Genomic DNA, 18,362 nt, shown 5'->3' with positions numbered 1-18,362 from the left:
ACCACACATGTCTACACACTCCTCTACCACTTCCTTGTGCTCTCACACTCTCTCCCTCCCTACCTTCCTGCTGGTCGCCATTTTCTCCGACCTTGACTTACATCTTTAAAGGCTTCTCCTGTATGTGCAGAAGCAAGGATAACATGAGAAAAGGTATCAATACAAACATGCACATAGCAAAGTTTGCCAAAAGATGGGACATGAGTAATATCTATCTGCCATAAGTCACAGGGTCTAAGTCCTCTTGGATTAACTCCAGTAGCAGGGCTAGGAAAATGAGTAGGACAATGGCCGCAGCCACGCACAATACTTCGAGCAGCTTCTCTAGATATGTGGTAATATAGACAGAGAGCAGAAGCATTTTGATGGTGAATGGCATGAGACCACCGGGCTTCTTCTAGAGCTGTACAAACTACTGGGCGAGTTACTAGATCCGCCTGATAATTTCCTTCACTTAAGGGTCCTGGTAGGCAGGAATGAGCTCTAATATGTCCAATAGAGAAAGCCTTTTCTTGTTCATGAATGTAAGTTTGTAGCTGAGTTAACAAAGAGAAAATGGCTGTTCTTCCTTGTGTGAGAGTCGCGGTCTCAATATGAGGAAATAATTTAACTATATATTTAGAGTCAGTGTACAAGTTAAAGGGAACCTGTTGCAATTGTTCAAAAGCATAAATGACTGCCAAAAACTCTGTTCTCTGGGCTGACGTCTCTAGGATTTGTTGAACATGGGTTACTGAGTCAATGATTATTACTGCCCTATCATTAGAGGAACCATCTGTGAATACTAAGGAGGCAGGAGGTGATAATGGCTCTTTTGAACATTTAATAGGAAATATAAACGGATGTAGGGAGAGAAATTGCAATATAAGTGATCTTGGCAAATGATGTAAAATTTGTCCTGGGAAGTTACCTATAGCTATTGGCCACTCTTCTTCAAATTGTAATAGTGTGTCTAATTGTTCTCCTTTATAAGGTATTATTATCTCAGTAACTTCTCTTCCAAAGAGTTCTATACTCCGTCGTCTACCTTTGATAATGAGAGTGGCCACTAGGGAGGGATAGGATAGTACAATCTTCCTAGAAGTGACAGGTAAATGTATCCATTCTAATGGTCCTTCCTGCCATAAGCATCCTGTAGGAGTATATTTAGTGGCTAGAATAATTAAGGCCCAAGAATTGGAATAATCTTGATACTGTAGTTGCTGTTTATTGATGGCCTGTTCTATTTTTGCTATAGCCCTTTCTCCTTCTACAGTTAATTGTCGGGGAGACTTAGGGTTAGAATCTCCCTTTAAAATGTCAAATAGAGGTTTTAAGTCAAGAGTGGTTATTTTTAGGTATGACCTGACCCAGTTGATATCACCTAATAATTTCTGATAATCATTTAATGTGTTTAAATGATCTTTTCTTAATTGTGAAGGCTGATGGATGATAGTAGAGGTATGTAATATTCTGCCTAAGTAGGAAAAAGAAGGTTCAGTCTGAATCTTTTCTGGGGCTATTTTTAGACCATGTTCTTCTAAAGCAAGGACAGTCTGAGTAAGACCTCTGGACCTGCTGGGGTTGGACCCCAACATGGCTAGAGTAGTGGTAGCAATCTTCAGTAGAAATGGATTGAGGACCTCTACTATCCATAGAATCTTCCCCCTTTCTGAGTTTTGAAGGTCTAAACCAGCATGGGCTAAAGTAGGACATTCAATGAAATGGGCTATTTACCATTTCCTACCTCAGCTACTTCATTCATTCACTAATCATCTAACCTAACCATCCATTCACTCAATAAACATTTACTAAGTCTTTGCTCTCTGTCAAGCCTTATGATGAGCACATTCATTCAGAAATGAATCATATGTAGCCTCATCCATCAAGGTGGATCACAGTCTAATGGGAAAGTAGACACATAGGTAAATTGCAATTATAATAAAATATGAACAAGATAAAATAGATTCATGAAGTAGGGATGGTTGTCATTTCTGGGTATAAGTTGATGGTTAGAAAGTTTTCATAGGGAAGAAGATGACATTTAAGATGGAACTGAGTGTATGAGTACTTGTCATTCAGATATGATGGAGAATGCATTCCAAACAGAGAAACCAGCAGGCACAAAAAATGTACTAGGATATTCATGTAACTATAATTTGTTAAATATGGTATGTATTAGAGTACTTTCAATTGCAAGTAACTGGATATTCATGTAAAAGTATCATGGACACCTGAACATTAATTAGCTTATTATCTCACATGATAAGAGGCCCAGAGCAAGGTGATTCCAAGGCAGCTTCAGTGGTTCAATGTTGTCATCAAGGACCCAGAGACTTTCTTATCCTTCTGTTCTATTATCCTTAGTTTGTCAACAATCTCTCTCTTCTGGATTGAAAAATAGTTATTGTGTCAAAGGTAGGCACAACCACATCTAGTGAAGGACAAGAGGACCACTTTATTACACATGTGACCTTTTGGTGGGCAGGAAATCCTTTCCCTGAAGCTCCCCATCAGACATCCCTTCCAGTCCCCTGCCCATGCCCTAAAGGCAAGGGAGTTTGGGAACATGAGTATATGGCATTTTCAGCTTCTATAGTGAGAGACTCAACTGCAAGAAGGGGCTGACAGCATAAAGAGCCTAAAATAGGGACAGCAGGAAAAGAACCTAAAGAAACCCTTACCAGTATATGCCTAAGAATTTTGCATTTTCTCCTACAGACTATTTGGAAGAAATTGGATCAGAAAAGTGATATAATCAAATCTGCATTTTGGAAAAATCACATTGCTATATACCAAAGGTGGGGAACCTTTTTCCTGCCAAGGGCCATTTGGATATTTATAACATCATTCAAGGACCATACAAAATTATCAGCTTAAAAATTAGCCTGCTATATTTGGTCAAACATTTAATCAATACCCCTGATGTCTTGGCAGGGCCAGACCAAATGATTTATTGGGCCTTATATGATCCATGGGTCAGATATTCCCCACCCATGCTATATACATACATATGTATGTAAATACAGTGAAAAGGTCTGGAATGATAGTTGTAAACTGATATTAATGCTCTTCTCTGAGGAGGGGAGTGGGATTGATGGAGGTGAAGAGAGCATGCACTTTTTATTCTTTAGCAGTTTTTCTCAAAAGAAGGTTTTACTCTCCAGAGGATATTTCCCAATGTCTCCAGATGTTTTTTTAGTTGTCACAACTGGCAGAGAAGTACTGACAACTAGTGGACAGAGGCCAGGGATGTTGCTAAACATCCTACAATCCATGGGACAACTCCCACAGCAAAGAATTTAATCCAAAATATCACTAGTGCAGAAGCTGGAAGAGCACAGTCAGAGACTTCTTTATTGTTTGGGCTATTTACTGCAAAACCATATTCATATAGTATTTATGTTTTAAAATGTTTTTAAAAACATTAATGCATAAACCACAATTCATAGCAACATTTCCAAGCAGATTGGAAGGATAAAGACTGGAGGTAGAGAGACCAGATAGGAAGCTGTTGCAATAGTTAATTCAGTGGTTTTCATTTTTCTTTCTTTTTCCTCCCTTCATAACTTTTTTTAAAATTTCTCCCCCTCTAGGCTTCGCCTCTGGCGCCGCGGGCACCCGGGGTGGTGCTGGGCTCGGCGCGAGGCGACTCGCTTCTGGCCTCCGGGGACAGCGGCCACAGCCGGTCCTGGCGTAGACAGGGTAGCGCCCGCGCCCAGTCGCTCTCACTGTCGCTGGACGTGGCGGGCCGGCTGTAGGGCGGCCAGGCCGGCGGTCGCCATTCCCGTGTCGCTACGCCCGCGGGGGCCGCCCGAGCCCGCCACCATGCCTCTGGGCCTGAAGCCCACCTGCAGCATCTGCAAGACCACGTCGTCCTCCATGTTGAAGAAAAGCCCTCAGGGGGACATCCTCTGCCTCCACTGCTCGGGCCGCGCGGCGGCGGGAGCGCGGGCTCGGGCTTGGGGGCCGCCGGCGGGACCGGGGGCAGCGGTGGCGGCGGCGGGGGCCTCGGGGCAGGCGGCCACCTTCGCCAGCACTTGGGCCGCCCCTTCGCAGAGCAACGGGGCGGGAGCGGGGCGGCAAGTAAGCAGGAAATTCACAGGAGGTCTGCTCGGCTCCGCAACACCAAGTATAAGTCTGCTCCAGCTGCTGAGAAGAAGGTTTCCACTAAAGGAAAAGGGAGAAGACATATTTTTAAATTAAAAAAAAACCCATCAAAGCGCCTGAGTCAGTTTCCACCATAATCACAAAGTTACACAAACTTCTATATAGGAAATACCATGGCAGACTGCTGGCTGCTTTAACCTGAAGGAAAGTGATTGTTGTATAATTTTATTAGCTCAGGCCGTTCAAATTTGCAAATCTTCTACAAGGGGGTATATTACCAAATTGGAGATGTTGTTTCTGTGATTGATGAGCAAGATGGAAAATCCAACTATGCTCAGATCCGGAGTTTTATCCAGGACCAGTACTGTGAGAAGAGCGCAGCACTGACGTGGCTCATCCCCACTCTTTCTAGCCCCACGGACCTGACCGATTCGATCCTGCATCCTATATCATAGGACCAGAGGAGGATCTTCCCAGGAAGATGTAATACTTGGAGTTTGTTTATCATGCATCCTCTGAATATTTCAAGTCACTTTCATCACCATTTCCCACAATTCCCACCAGACCAGAAAAGGGCTATATATGGACTCATGTTGGACCTACTCCTGCAATAACTATTAAGGAAACAGTTGCCAACCATTTGTAGTTTAAAAAGTAAAACTAGATTTCCAGTTATCGTCTATTCATATTACTACAAGATATGCCACATGTTCATTTAATGAAATTCTTAGATGGAAAAATGACTAAAAAGTTTTTCCCTACCACACAGTAATCATTAGTTTATTTATTACTAGTTACTTGGAAAACAAAAAAGGATAGGAAAGAATTAAATATATTTTGAAGTTAAATGTTACAGTCTCCATGGGTATCTTCCCAAGGAAACCATTAGAAACAGTGTCTATTTTTTATCCATAATTTATTTATAGAAACTCATAAAATGTATTGTATTTTTCTATAAGGACAAAATATGAATTAAGGTTTAGATTTCTGATGAAGGACTTAACTCAATAAAATGAAGCTACGACCAGTTTATCTGTCACAAAGTTACACAAACTTCTATATAGGAAATGCCATGGCAGACTGCTGGCTGCTTTAACCTGAAGGAAAGTGATTGGTGTATAATTTTATTAGCTCAGGCCGTTCAAATTTGCATCTAATTCTTCTGTAGCAAAGAGGGATTCAGAAACATTTTGTTGATCTTAATATCAGTTATCAGTGAAAACAAGCCTTTCAATCAAACCATAAGATTTTATAGTGCAGAGTGTTAACTTCACTAAAAGCACACAGGAAACACTGACAGTTGAAGTACCCCACTTGGTCGTTTCTTGACTACCATTAGAACAGTCATTAGTCGTAAAAATGATTAATAGGTCAACCATAATTGAAAAATTTTAAAGTTTTTGTAATTAAAAATAAAGGTTTAATAGATCATTAGCATTGATATCTAAAGAAGTCTACCCCAAAGTTAAACCACCTACTATAAACTCATAATAATGGGCTTAAAGCAATACCTTGGATCTAGAAGGTCTGTTGTTTGTGACATTTCCCAGAATTCAGGTACAGGTTTACTTCAAGTGCAAGTCAGTGAAGTCAGGGTGCAACAGTGTGAAAATGGGAAGAAGTGGAGATTGTGTACACTTGCCTCCTCTTCTGACAGCATTTTTTAACCCAGGAGAATTTATCAGTACCTAATTTAATCAGAATGATTTTGAACTGTAGCACTTTTAACTGTTACCCCTTTCTACCCAGGTATGGTTTGTGTGTTAGAAGGAAGCAGCTGGAGATAGTTTTATGTCCATAGTTAGCTTTCTGTAGTTATCTTTCTGTTCACAAAAATTATAGTAAAAACAGTTTAAAAAAATTAAAAAATAAAATTTCTCCCCCTCTCTTTCTTTGGGCAAAAGGAACCCTTTATTCTAATGACATTTTCCTGGGTCCCAGTATAGAAATCAAATAATCAATTAGCACTGCTCTGATTGAAGCAGTAGTGGAGTCAAGAGCCCTAGCTTTTGATGATGTCCCTCTTCTCTCATGGAGGCATGACATACTTCCACAAAGAATTTTGAATCCCTCCCCAGGTGGAAACCAAGGCCTGACCCAGGCCGAAGATGGAAAGGCTAGAGAGAGAGGCTAAGATTCAAGAGTTAGGTGTGTGTAATATGCTTACTAGACCAGTCATGATAATAACTCACATAGTCAATTACAAACTGTTTGTTATAATTTTGTTAGTAAGAAGGGGCATTTTGGACTATTTCTAATTTATGACAAATAACTCCCTTACCATTAATATCAAGTAAAGGGGGAAATCTGACAAACCAAGAGAAAGCAGCAGGTAGAACTGATGAAACATGGTGGTTGAATATTAGAATGAGAGAGAGAGAAAGCTTGGAGGATTCCCAGGTTTCTAGCTTAGGTGTGTGTGTGCGCGCGCGCGCGCGTGTGTGTGTGTGTGTGTGTGTGTGTGTGTGTATGTACGTGCGTGCTAGTCATTAAGGTGAGGAGTACAGGATAAAGAAAAACAATGAGTTCAATGTTGGATGTGTTGCATTTGAGGTGTCTGTAAACATTTAGGCAGAGATGTTGAATTGGCAACTGGATACATGGCTCTGAAGCATGAAAACAAAAGTTGGGAGTCATCAACACATAAATGTTGACTGAAATCTTGAAAATGAGTGATTTCATTTGGGGAGTACAGAGTTTGCCTAGAGTAGAGCTTTAGAGAAAAGCAGTGGTGAAGGAATAATCAGAGAAAGATGTCATCTGTAGTAGAGGGGGAAGGGATGAACCAGAGGCACAAGGGGGAGAATAAGGAGAATGAGGAGTCAACATAAGAGAAGTGTTTCAAAAAAGAGAAATCAATTAGTAGTCAATTGGAGCATAGATGTCAAATAAGAAAATGACTAAAAGTGAGTTGCCTTGGTTTCTCCCTTGGGGCTCTTCGACAGTGCTGGCTATAAATGATGTGAGAATAAAAAAACAAGGGTAGAGAATTTTTAGGACTCTTTGTTAGAAATTGAGCCCCAACCCCAATTTAATTAAAAGTAGCTTAGGCAAAAGTGTAATGTGTAGAGTTGAGCAACAAAACCTCAGAAGACACAGGAATACAGCTGGGCCTCAGGAACAACTGGAACCAAGACCTTGAACACTGCCAGGACTTGAATCTGGATCTCACTAATCAGCTTCTTTCTGCATGTCATCTTCAGTAACTCCTACTGCGGACTGGCCCTCTTTACATGATAGCATGACCTTTGTGCCTTGTATAACCAGACAGTGACTGAATCCCTTTAGAAAAGTCACTTTGATGGTCCAGGCTTAGGTCAACCAACCATCCCTGGACCCATCTCTGGGTCTATAAACTATGGTCAGGAAGTATGTTTTTGAAAGCAGTAGTATTATTTGGTATCTAAGAATATGACAGATTTTATTTAAAAACTAGTGGCCAGGTGCCCGAAATTCGTGCATATTAAAAGGGGATTAATTAGAGGAAATATTTTAATATTGCTATTTGCCCTTTCTCTATAATAGAAGTATCAGAGATGAAAGAAAATTAGTAAAATGTATATGAAAATCTTTCTCCAGTCAGAGTCTGGGGTGCACCACGGGACCCAGAGTCAAGTCCTCGCCCACCCACATGCACCTCAAAATTGCGCAAGACCCAGACCCAGCTGCGCCCCCCCCCCCCCCATTGGGCTAGATCCAGACCCGGCTGTTCCCACCCATGTCAAGCCCTGCCATGTGGAGGGCACAGCCTCAGGTCCCCTGTCAAGCCCTGCTGGGCAGGGGGTGTGGCCTGAGGTTTCCCAGGCCTGGGCGAGGGGAGCAGTCTGAGGTGCCCTGGCCCAGTACCAGGGTGGGGGGTGCACTTTGAGGTACCCCGTCTAGCCCCACCAGGTGGGTAGCTCAGCCTGAGGTCCCCTGACCTGGCACCAGGGTGGGGGTTGTGGCCTGAGGTCCCGTCAAGCCCCTCAGGTCCCTATTGATTGCTCATTAAGGCTCATTACAGGAACTCAGCCTCTGCTGTGGGTGCAGCCATCTTGTGTTATGGAAAACCCCCTGCCACCATCTTTGTGGTGGAGTGATGGTCAATTTGCATATTCCCTCTTTATTATATAGGACTAGAGGCCTGGTGCATGAAATTCATGCATGGGAGGGAGGGGTCCCTCAGTCCAGTCTGCACTCTCTCGCAGTCTGGGACCACTCGCTCCTTACCGCCTGCCTGCTTGCTGCTCCTTACCACTCGGCTCGCTGCTCCTTAGCACTGCGTGGAGGTGGGAGAGGATCCTGCCACCTCCACTGTGCTTGCCAGCTGCGAGCCCCTGTGGGAGTGCACTGACCACCAGGGGGCAGCTCCTGCGTTGAGCGTCTGCCCCCTGGTGGTCAGTGCGCATCATAGTGACTGGTCATTCTGGTGGTTCCACTGTAAAGGTTGCTTAGGCTTTTATTATATAGATGGAGGATGACACATTTATCAGAAGAGAGTTGCTGAACAGACAAAACAATTGAACATGAGAGATTAGTGAGCAATGTCTGAAGTTTTTGAGCTCCTGAGACTTCACATGTCTCCTCCCACTTCTTCCCCATCCTTTTCCCAATGAAGATACATCTTCACACAGACATGAGCACAGGAGGTCATGTGGTGTCTCTAAGGCCTGCTGGTCTTGCCCTCACCCCTGTATCCTTTGATCACTATACTCTAAATGCCAGGGAGAGGGACTAAATGAGATATTCTTTACCCTGCCAGATCAAGTCCCTCTCCTCCTGAGGACTTTTCTCTGTGAGGAAGTTGTCAGTCTCCTTCTCGCCTGGGTCCAAACTACTGCATCTTGGTCTCCTTTTTTGTGGACCTCAGCTTGGCCCAAGGAACCCATTCCATCCCATTACTGTGACAAGGCACTCACATTTGGTGCTAAAATGTCCTGACCTGCCAGACAATTAGGTACATCTGCTGCATCTCAGCCTCTGGCTCCTCCCCTTCTAATACAAATGTGTTTTCTGTTCCTGAGAATATGTGGGCTGGAGGGTGAGGAGACAGAGTCAGACAGTGGTAGGGAACCTGGGATGGCATAGAGACCCAGCCCTGGTGCTTTGACCTACTGTGTGACTTCAAGCAGACACTTTACTCTCCTCAATTTCCCTCTCTGTTAAATAGGAGGTTAAGCCAGAGTAGTGGTTCATAAGCAGAATTGCTTATCAGTATAGTCTGAGGAGCTTTTTTCAAAACACACAAGCCCCAAGACCTCCACTCCAAATCTACTGAGGCACTGATGCAGAAACTCCAGGAGGTGGCACAACAATTTCATCTCTGAAGAGAGCTCCCAAGCTGATTCCTCTGCAGATCCCTGGTGTGAGAACTGCTGGTCTGGGTTGTTGCTAAGTGCCCTACCAGCAATGTAGTCCCAGCCTCTTCACAGAAGTCTTTGGCAAGGGGTTTCACAGGGCACCTTCTGAGCCTACCTTCAAGCTCTTCTCTTACTCTACTCCCAATAGTCACAATGGCTATCTAGGGAGGGTTCTTTGCCACTGTCCTCCCTAATCACACCCTGGCTCTGTGACCTTGCTGGGTGGAAGCCACAGGGCTTCGGAAGTGCCACTTGTAGACAGCACACCCCAGGCTATCTGCTCTGCCTTCTTCTCAGGAAGTGTCATTTGTATAAAAGAGAACTTCAGAGGTCTCTGCAAAGGAACTATCACAGGACTGGCAGTGGGAAGAGAATCATCTATGAGACAGGAGCTGGGAGATAGGGGTTTTTAATGTGACAGAAAATAAAAGGCAAAGGGCAGGCCCTCCTGGCATTAAGAATAAGAGTAGGAACCATTCCTTCCATCTGGGCAGTTATTATTAACCACTTTATATTTTGAGCCTCAACGGCAGCCCTTGAAGGTAGGGGCCGAAATCCCCAGGTCTCCAGGCCCCACTTTCCTGACTACTGTTAACATAAAAACATTCAAACCTGTAAAGAACTTTTGATGATCAACCTTTTGGTTGGATAATGGAGTCCAGAGTCCCATGGTGCTAGGAAGCCTCATTCCTAGGATGTCTCAGTGTCAGCATTTGTCTTGCTGAACAGGGTGGACCACTGGGGATGAGGTAAGACCATAACCTTAGATGGCACTTAAAGTCGAATTATTGTTACTCAAAATAAAAGACAGATAAATGAGAGGCAGTCAGATCCTGTATGTCCTTGTTAAAAAGTATCTTGGATCATTTCTAATTTTTGAGCCACCATGATCCAAATTTTTTGCTGCTTGTCTTAGGTTTTGTTTTTCTGCATCTAGTACAACATTTACATACAATGAACAAAAGCAATAATATTAAACCAGTAACACTGGTTAGGAACAGAAAATGTCTAATATTAGACAAGGAAGGATCTGAGGGGAAACAAGTATCTACTATTATACAGAAGTTTCAATTTTTCTTCTGGGCAGTTAATTACATCCATTCTATATTTAGAAAATATTCATCTAAAATATTCACCTAGAGTAGATCCATATATAATTCTACCAGGGGAATTATTAGGGAGGTGTTCTTGGAGAGGTTTATCCAAGATAGGTCCTTTATAATAGATATAGCCTGAAAAATGTATCAAAGCTTGTATTGATAGTGGAAGACCACCAGTGTGTGGCCAACAAAACATTAACTTCATTATCATAGCTGATAATAAGAATATCATTGTCTAGTAAGTGGGAAAGATTAACAGGTACCCAAGTTAAATTTTTCGTGTCTAGTAAGGAGAGAGGTCTGGGGACACAGATATTGTTTCCACTAGGAAACCATAAGGAAGATAATCTACACTAATAATAGACAAATATGTAAATAGACCGTACCTCTGCTACACCCCACAGACAATCAGGAGGGGATATGCAAATTAGTGGGACAAAGATAGTGGTAGCCATGGAGCCAGCCAGAGTGTGCAGGAGGCTTGGGTCACCCCCGGCCATGGAGGAAGCCAAGCTTCCTGCCCGCCTGGGTTGGCTGCTGAAGGAGGGGCCTGTGGGCGGTGGTCATGGCGCCGGCCTGAGTGTGCAGGAGGCTTGGGTCACCTGGGCCTGCCTCCATGGGAGGGGCCTTCAAATGGCCCTCAGCCCCTCACCCAGGCTGGCCATGCCACCATCAGGGTGAGGGTCCCCGCTGGGGGGCATGGCCAGCTTGTAAACAGCCATCAGCCCCTCACCCAGGCTGGCCAAGCACCCCAGTGGGGACCCCCACCCCAGTGAGGGCATGGCCAGCCTGAAAACCACCACAGGTCCCTCACCCAGGCTGCCCTGCCCCCCAAGGGAACCCCCAGCCTCATCCGGGACACCCTTCAGGGCAAACCAGCCGGCATCCACCTGTGCACCAGGCCTCTATCTATAGTAATAAAAGGGTAATATGCTAATTCGACTGAAAGACCTTCCAGGAGAACTTCTGGACAATCTTCTGGACAAAGCCATAGTGGCAGGGCTGAGGTAGAGGCACTTAGGAACCAAGAGGGGAGGGTGGTTGTGGGTGATCAGGCCAGGATGGGATGGCAGTTGTGGGTGATCTGGCCAGTGAGAGGGGGCTGGTGGGGATGATCAGGCTGGCACGGGGGGGGGGGGGAGTTGGGGTGAGCAGTCCAGCAGGGGGGCCAGCTGGGGGCAAGCAGGCCATCAGTAGGGGTCAGTTGGGGGCAAGCAGGCTGGTGGAGGGGAGCAGTTGGGGGTGAGCAGGCTGGCAGGGGGATGTTGGGGGTGAGCAGGCTGGTGGGGTGGGCAGTTGGGGGCGAGCAGGCCAGCGGGAAGGGTAGGTGGGGGTGAGCAGGCCAGCAGGGAGGGTAGGTTGGGGCAAGAAGGCCAGCAGGGGGAGCAGTGGGGGTGAGCAGGCTGGCGGGGGGACAGTTGGGGGTGAGCAGGCTGGCAGGCAGGGTGGTTAGGGGCAATCAGGCAGGCAGGCAGGTGAGCAGTTAGGAGCAAGCAGTCCCGGATTGCGAGAGGGATGTCCGACTGCCAGTACAGGGATCGGGCCTAAACCAGCAGTCGGACATCCCCTGAGGGGTCCCAGAGTGGAGAGGTTGCAGGCCGGGCTGAGGGACACCCCCACCCCCCATGCACGAATTTCTTGCACCGGGCCACTAGTCATATCTAATAAAAGAGAAACATGGTAATTGGCATATGACTGCTACCCTTCCCATTGGTTAATCAGCGAGATATGCAAATTAACTGCCAGCCCAGATGGCGGCCAGCAGCCAGGCAGCTTGAAACTAACATGAGGCTTGCTTGCTTCAGTGACGGAGGACTCCAATGTTCCCCGCCTGCTGCTGCAGGCCTCTGAGCTTGCAGTTTAAGACACATTGTAACGAATATAGAAGCTAAACAAAACTCCAGAAACCAGCTTTCAGTGAGCCGGGATCTCAGAGCTGGAGTTGATACAGAGTTTCGATTATAGAACCGAAACAAACCAGATACCTGCTTTCAGGAGCGGAGGCTTAAGAGCTGGAGCCTCAGAGCTAAAGCTGGCCCAGAATAAAAAGAAAAAGAAAAAAGGAGCGGTTGGAAAATTCTGTCACCCGCCAGCCTGAAAACAGCCCTCAGCCCCTCACCCAGACTGACCAGGCACCCCAGTGGGGACCCCTACCCTGAAGGGTGTGTGACCAGCTGCAAACAGCCATCATCCCCTCACCCAGGCTGGCCAGGCACCCCAGTGGGGACCCCCACCCTGAAGGGTGTGTGACCAGCTGCAAAAAGCCATCATCCCCCCACCCAGGCTGGCCAGGCATCCCAGTGGGGACCATCACCCTGATCCAGGACACCCTTCAGGGCAAACCAGCCAGCCCCCACACGTGCACCAGGCCTCTATCCTATATAGAAAAAGGGTAATATGCCTCCCAGCACTGGGTTCAGCGGAGCCGAGAGGCCTCCCAGTACCGGGATCAGTGTGACAGGGGGCAGTGCCCAAACCCCCTGATCGCCCTGCGGCTCCGTGTGTGACGGGGTGGGGCCACAACCTCCCTATCGGCCCTGCTCTGTTTGTGACGGGGAAAGAGCCCCAACCTCCTGATCAGCCCTGCTCTGTGCCAGATATGGGGGAGCTCCCCAACCCCCTGATCACCCTGTGGCTCTGTGTGTGACAGGGTGCGGCGCCCCAACCCACCCCCCTCCCCACGGGCCCTGTTCTGTGTGTGACAGGGTATAGCCATAACCTCCCCATAGGCCCTGCCTTGACTGTGACAGTGGCAGCACCCCAACTCCCTGATCGGCCCTGCTCTGTGGGTGATAGAGGGCGATGCCCCAATTCCCCCCCCCCCACGGGCCCTACTCTGTGTATGATTGGGTAGAGCCATAACCTCCCCATTGGCCCTGCCCTGAGTGTGACAGTGGCAGCGCCCCAACCCCCTGATTGGCCCTGCTCTGTGGGTGATAGAGGGCGGCACCCCAACCCCCTGATCCACCCTGCTCTGTGTGTGACAGGGGGCGGTGCCCCAACTCCCCTATCGCCCCTATTCTGTGAGCGACAGGGGGAGCTCCTCAACCCCCTGATGGGCCCTGCTCTGTGTGTGACAGGGGGGAGCTCCCCAACCCTCTGATGGGCCCTGCTCTGTGCGTGACAGGGGGCAGTGCCCCAACCCCCTGATCAGCCCTGCTCTGTGTGTGACAGGGTGGCGCCACAACCTCCCTATCGACCCTGCCTTGAGTGTAACAGGGGGCAGTACCCCAACCCCCCAATCGGCCCTACCCTGAGCATGACTGAGGGTGGCATCGCAACCTCCCAATCTTCCCTGCTCTGTGCATGACAGGGGGCGGCGCCCCAACTCCCCAATCGGCCCTGCTCTGAGCCCAACCAGGGGCTGCACCTAGGGATTGGGCCTTCCCTCTGCCACCCAGGAACAGGCCTAAGCCAGCAGGTCGTTATCTCCTGAGGGGTCCCAGACTGCGAGAGGGCACAGGCCGGGCTGAGGGACCCCCCCTTTCCCCCCTGAGTGCACAAATTTTTGTGCACCAGGCCTCTAGTCTATATATATAAAAGGCTAATATGCAAAGTGTCCCCTCAGAAGTTTGACCAGGAGAGTGGGAGTTCTATTGCTTGCTATGGCATGTATTGACCACCAGGGGGCGGCGTGAAACATGGCAGGCTACTAGCGGTGGCGCTGAGAGAGCAAGGGAAGGAGGAGGCAAGGAGGCAGGGAACCTGATTGGCCCTGATTGCAGGCCAGGCCTAGGGACCCTACCCATCCCTGCACAAATTTTGTGCACTGGGCCTCTAGTAACAATATAAAAATAATTTTATATTCATTCAATCAATAACAATCTACACTAATAAAAGAGAAACATGCAAATTGGTGTCACTTCACTACGCTCACCAGCCAATCAGAGTGACTATGCAAATTAACTCAACAAAGATGGCGTTTAATTTGCATATACAGGCGCGGAGGAGCAAAGACTGAAGGCTCTGGCCAGAGTGAAGACTGAAGACTGAAGACTGAAGAGGCTTAGCTTCTCCCTGCAGCCTCTGCGGCCAGACCAAAGGCCTGGGTCCCGGGTGCTGGCGGAAAACTGATGCCAGCAGCCAGGGGAAGGAAGGCCTATTGCGTGAATCTTCATGCAACGGGCTTCTAGTTAGGTAATATAAGAACAAAGTTTGAGCAGCATCAATTTGTGAGCATACAGGCCTTGTTGATGTCTTGGGATGGCTGTCTACCTCCTCCATAGTCGGTAGCTTCTCATCCTTGAGATGAAGGCAAGTGTCAGAGACAAGGGCACTGTCCATTTGTGGTTAGGTATCTGATAAGGTAAGGTGCCTTTAACACTGTTGGAGAGAGTCTTTCATTAATGTACTTCCCAATGGACAAAAATCTCCGGGTTGTCATGGTCTTTGAATCTTTTTTTTCCTGGGAGTACTGTGAAATAAATGTTACTAATTTATTAGTTTTCATAATGCAGAATGTCTGCTTTTTAGTTTTCCTTATATTGGGAAACAAAAGATTTAAAAATTAACAATATTTTAAACAGTCATAAGAATAATTATTCTCAGTTCAGTTAGTGTCATAACTGTTTATCTTGGTTATTTGCCAGTATTTTTAAAAATTCAGTTATTCCTTGAAGATCTATAAATCTTCATCCAGTTCAAAGATATGACCTTCTTAGAAGCCTGCTATTTAGAATAGGTCAGAGTCCTTTCCATGGATTTTTCTAAAGATATAATATACCCGCAAATGCATCAGAGTAAAGTAATGACTACCCATGAATGATAAAACTTAAAAACGGCATGGTTATAGATTTGATTATAATGCAATTGATAAAAAAACTTTGCTTTTCTATAAGATATGATTCCAAGACAACAATTTCTTGATAAATAATAATTACTGTAAAAAGAAATAGAGAATAATATAAAGTCTGTATATATATATTTAGATTCAATATAAATTTCAGCATATAAAAATAAATAATATGTAAGATTTTAAAATGTGGCACATGGCTTATTGAAGGGGTGTATTGAGCACTGAAAATAATTCATAAACTCCCAATATATGAAACACAAATATCCAGAGTATCACTGGCAGACGCCCCCACAAGGAATCATCACTCTTGGCTTGCCTGGTGTCCCTGACTGGACACCTGCTACCCCTGAGAGTTTCCTGTTTGAACTTGGCTCTGAATCTTTGCAAGTTCCTTTCTGAAGCAGACTGAATGTCTATAACATTTATTTTAACAAAACATATGTATATAAATAGAACATAGTTATTATTAATTTTTATTTGACAAAGCTTTCCACATAATTAATAGCCCTCAACCCATACCCCATCATTTTTCATCTTCTTCCCCATATTTTTATAGCCCTTATTACTTGCTTGACATTTTATTTCATTGCATATTGACTTGATTACTTGTTTATTGTTTGTCTTCCCCACTAGAATGCAAGCTTCAGTAGGGCAAGGACTGTGGTCATCTCATTCACTATTGAAGCCCCAGTAGTTAGAAGAGTATCTGGCATATGATGAGAGCTTAGTAAATATTTGTCTAATGAATAAGCGAAATCTATAAATGGGTAAATCAATATCCACAAAGGAGAACAGGTTTGTCTCAAATCACACAGTCAGTCACAGCTTCAGACAGGACTAGATCCCATGTCCCTCATTCTCTCCTGACTCCCAGGACAGTGCTTAGCTCAAAAACCACTCTGTTGATTTGGGGTCCAGGACAATGAAGAGGGGCATTGGGTTTGGTGGTTATGGTGGATGCCAATCACTACAACCTTGAGAAGGGCCTGTTTGCCTTGTACAGAGGAGAGCTATGGCTTTAGCCATAAACTGAGCCCCTTATCCAGATAGCACCCCCCAGTGATCCAGGGGACTGGGTGAGAGTGTGGATGATGACCAACCCTTGCCCACTGGTGGAGACATTCCGGCTAACTGCAGATGGGATAGCAAAAGTAGCCAGGGCTTGTTTATTATTATTCTCTCCACGAGCCTCCTTGTGTTACCTATTCAGGCCCAGGAGCTAGTCAGCCAGGATCAGAAAGCTGGCTCTACCACTTACCACCTGTATGACCTCAGGCAGACATCTCTGAACTGCCTCTATTTCCTCACCTCTACCTACCACACATGGTTACTGCAAGGGTTAAATGAGGTAATCCATGAAAAGTGTTTATGAGACTGACGCGCTACCTACTGAGCTAATGAGGCACTTCATGAAAAGTGTTTAGAGGGGTGTCTGGTACAAAGTCATGCATGTGATCCATGACTGTGGTTATTTTATTACAATTCATTATTATACTTCCTTATTATTATTGTTCTATTGTGGGGAAGCATGGGACTTGGTTAGAAAGTCTGTAAGAAGGAATCTCTGAAAGGTCAGGGGTCTCTAGAGGGACCTTGTTTAAGGGGGCAGACCCTTCCTTGACTTTTCCAAACAAGTCTGAGCCCCCAGTCTGTTTTACTGGAATCTATGTTTAGACTTCAAAACGTCCTTGCTTAAAGGACGCATATGTTTTCTCAAGGATGCTTACCTTACTGATAGTATCTAATAGTTAATTTTAGTTCAAACTGTTGTTACAATAAAAGCCTAAGGAGGCAGGCAAACAGGGCTGCTTGCTCCTATAGCCAAGCAGTCCTTTAGCCTCTCTTTCACAGAAACATGTGTCAGAGCAATCCATTCATCCCTCGCTTAGGGTCTGCCAGTCAGTCCCGGCATTCTATTGTTATTTATTTTATTTTGCCATCCTCAGCTTTGCTTTTTTATTTTACTTTTCTTTCTTCTCCTTCCTATATTCTATGCATTTTCCCTCCTGCCCTAAGGATTGATGGTAAATGGGGAAATGGAAGCACAGAAGCTAAGCAGTGGCTTGTTCTGCATCTCATAGCTCACCAAGTCACCATGAAGGCCACAGCTTCTCAGTTCACGGCTTGCATTTGTTGAGCCTGGGTCACTGGGGAAGCCTTCTTGCCACTACAGCAAGATCTGAGTCATGCTGCACAAGCTGAGTTGTGTCAAGCACAGTGAAGCAGATACTTCTGTGCTGGACTTAGCACTGTGAGAGGTCTATTAAAAGTTGCCTGTGACCCAGTACAGCTGGTCTTCTTTCCCCATAACTGAAACCTTCTGACTCTACCTGCAGGCCCAGCCCCATATCTGGCACCCAAACTAACACGGGGAGGCCTCAGGCCCATCTGCTGGCCTCAACTTCATACCCAAGCTATGGCCTGGCCTGCCCTGTGCCCTGGTTCAAGTCACTGGGCTTTGACTGATAACAGTTACCAAGCCTCCACTTTGCCCACCACAACTCTGATCCTTGGTACCATCTTTGGTGACCTGAGAGCTGAACTCTGCCTTGCTTTTGTTAATCCCCTCACAGACTAGAGTTAGGTCATTTTCCCATATTGAAATCCTGCTGCCACAGGCCTAGCTGTCCCCTAGAGTGCTTGTTATCACCTATCCCCAAGCTCTTTGCCAGTTGCCATACCCTTCTTGAAGGCATTGTATGAGGCTGAAGACCCACACCCCTGGGTGTTCCCACTTCTGGCTTTCACCTCAGCTCTTCAGAAAACCTATTCTACCTGCCTTACTGCAGGTATAAGCACCACCTATCCCATAGTACCTGCCTAGGTCCTGTCATTTCTCAGAGCATCCATGTTTGCTTCAGCAAATTGTGGAAATAGTCCCCTTGAAAAGGAATCTGACCTCACCCACCAAGCATGGTGAGAAAGCTCCCAAGAATTAGCTGCCACTGACTCAGGGTCTCTGTGAGGTCCTCCCACAGGCCATCCTGAGGCCCTAGGACGAGGTCTCCACTGTGTCATTGTCCTACCTAGACCTTTTTT

General features: G+C 46.0%; 1 pseudogene; it reads left to right on the top strand.

The window, feature by feature from the left end:
- Positions 1–3,574: 3,574 nt before the first annotated feature.
- LOC132223877 (GATA zinc finger domain-containing protein 1-like) lies at positions 3,575–5,694 on the top strand (annotated as a pseudogene).
- Positions 5,695–18,362: the final 12,668 nt, after the last annotated feature.

Source organism: Myotis daubentonii, chromosome X (genome assembly GCF_963259705.1).
Source record: "Myotis daubentonii chromosome X, mMyoDau2.1, whole genome shotgun sequence".
Classification (NCBI taxonomy): Eukaryota; Metazoa; Chordata; class Mammalia; order Chiroptera; family Vespertilionidae; genus Myotis; species Myotis daubentonii.
The sequence above is the reverse complement of the archived record's forward strand: the minus strand, read 5'-3'. Positions and strand labels throughout refer to the sequence as shown.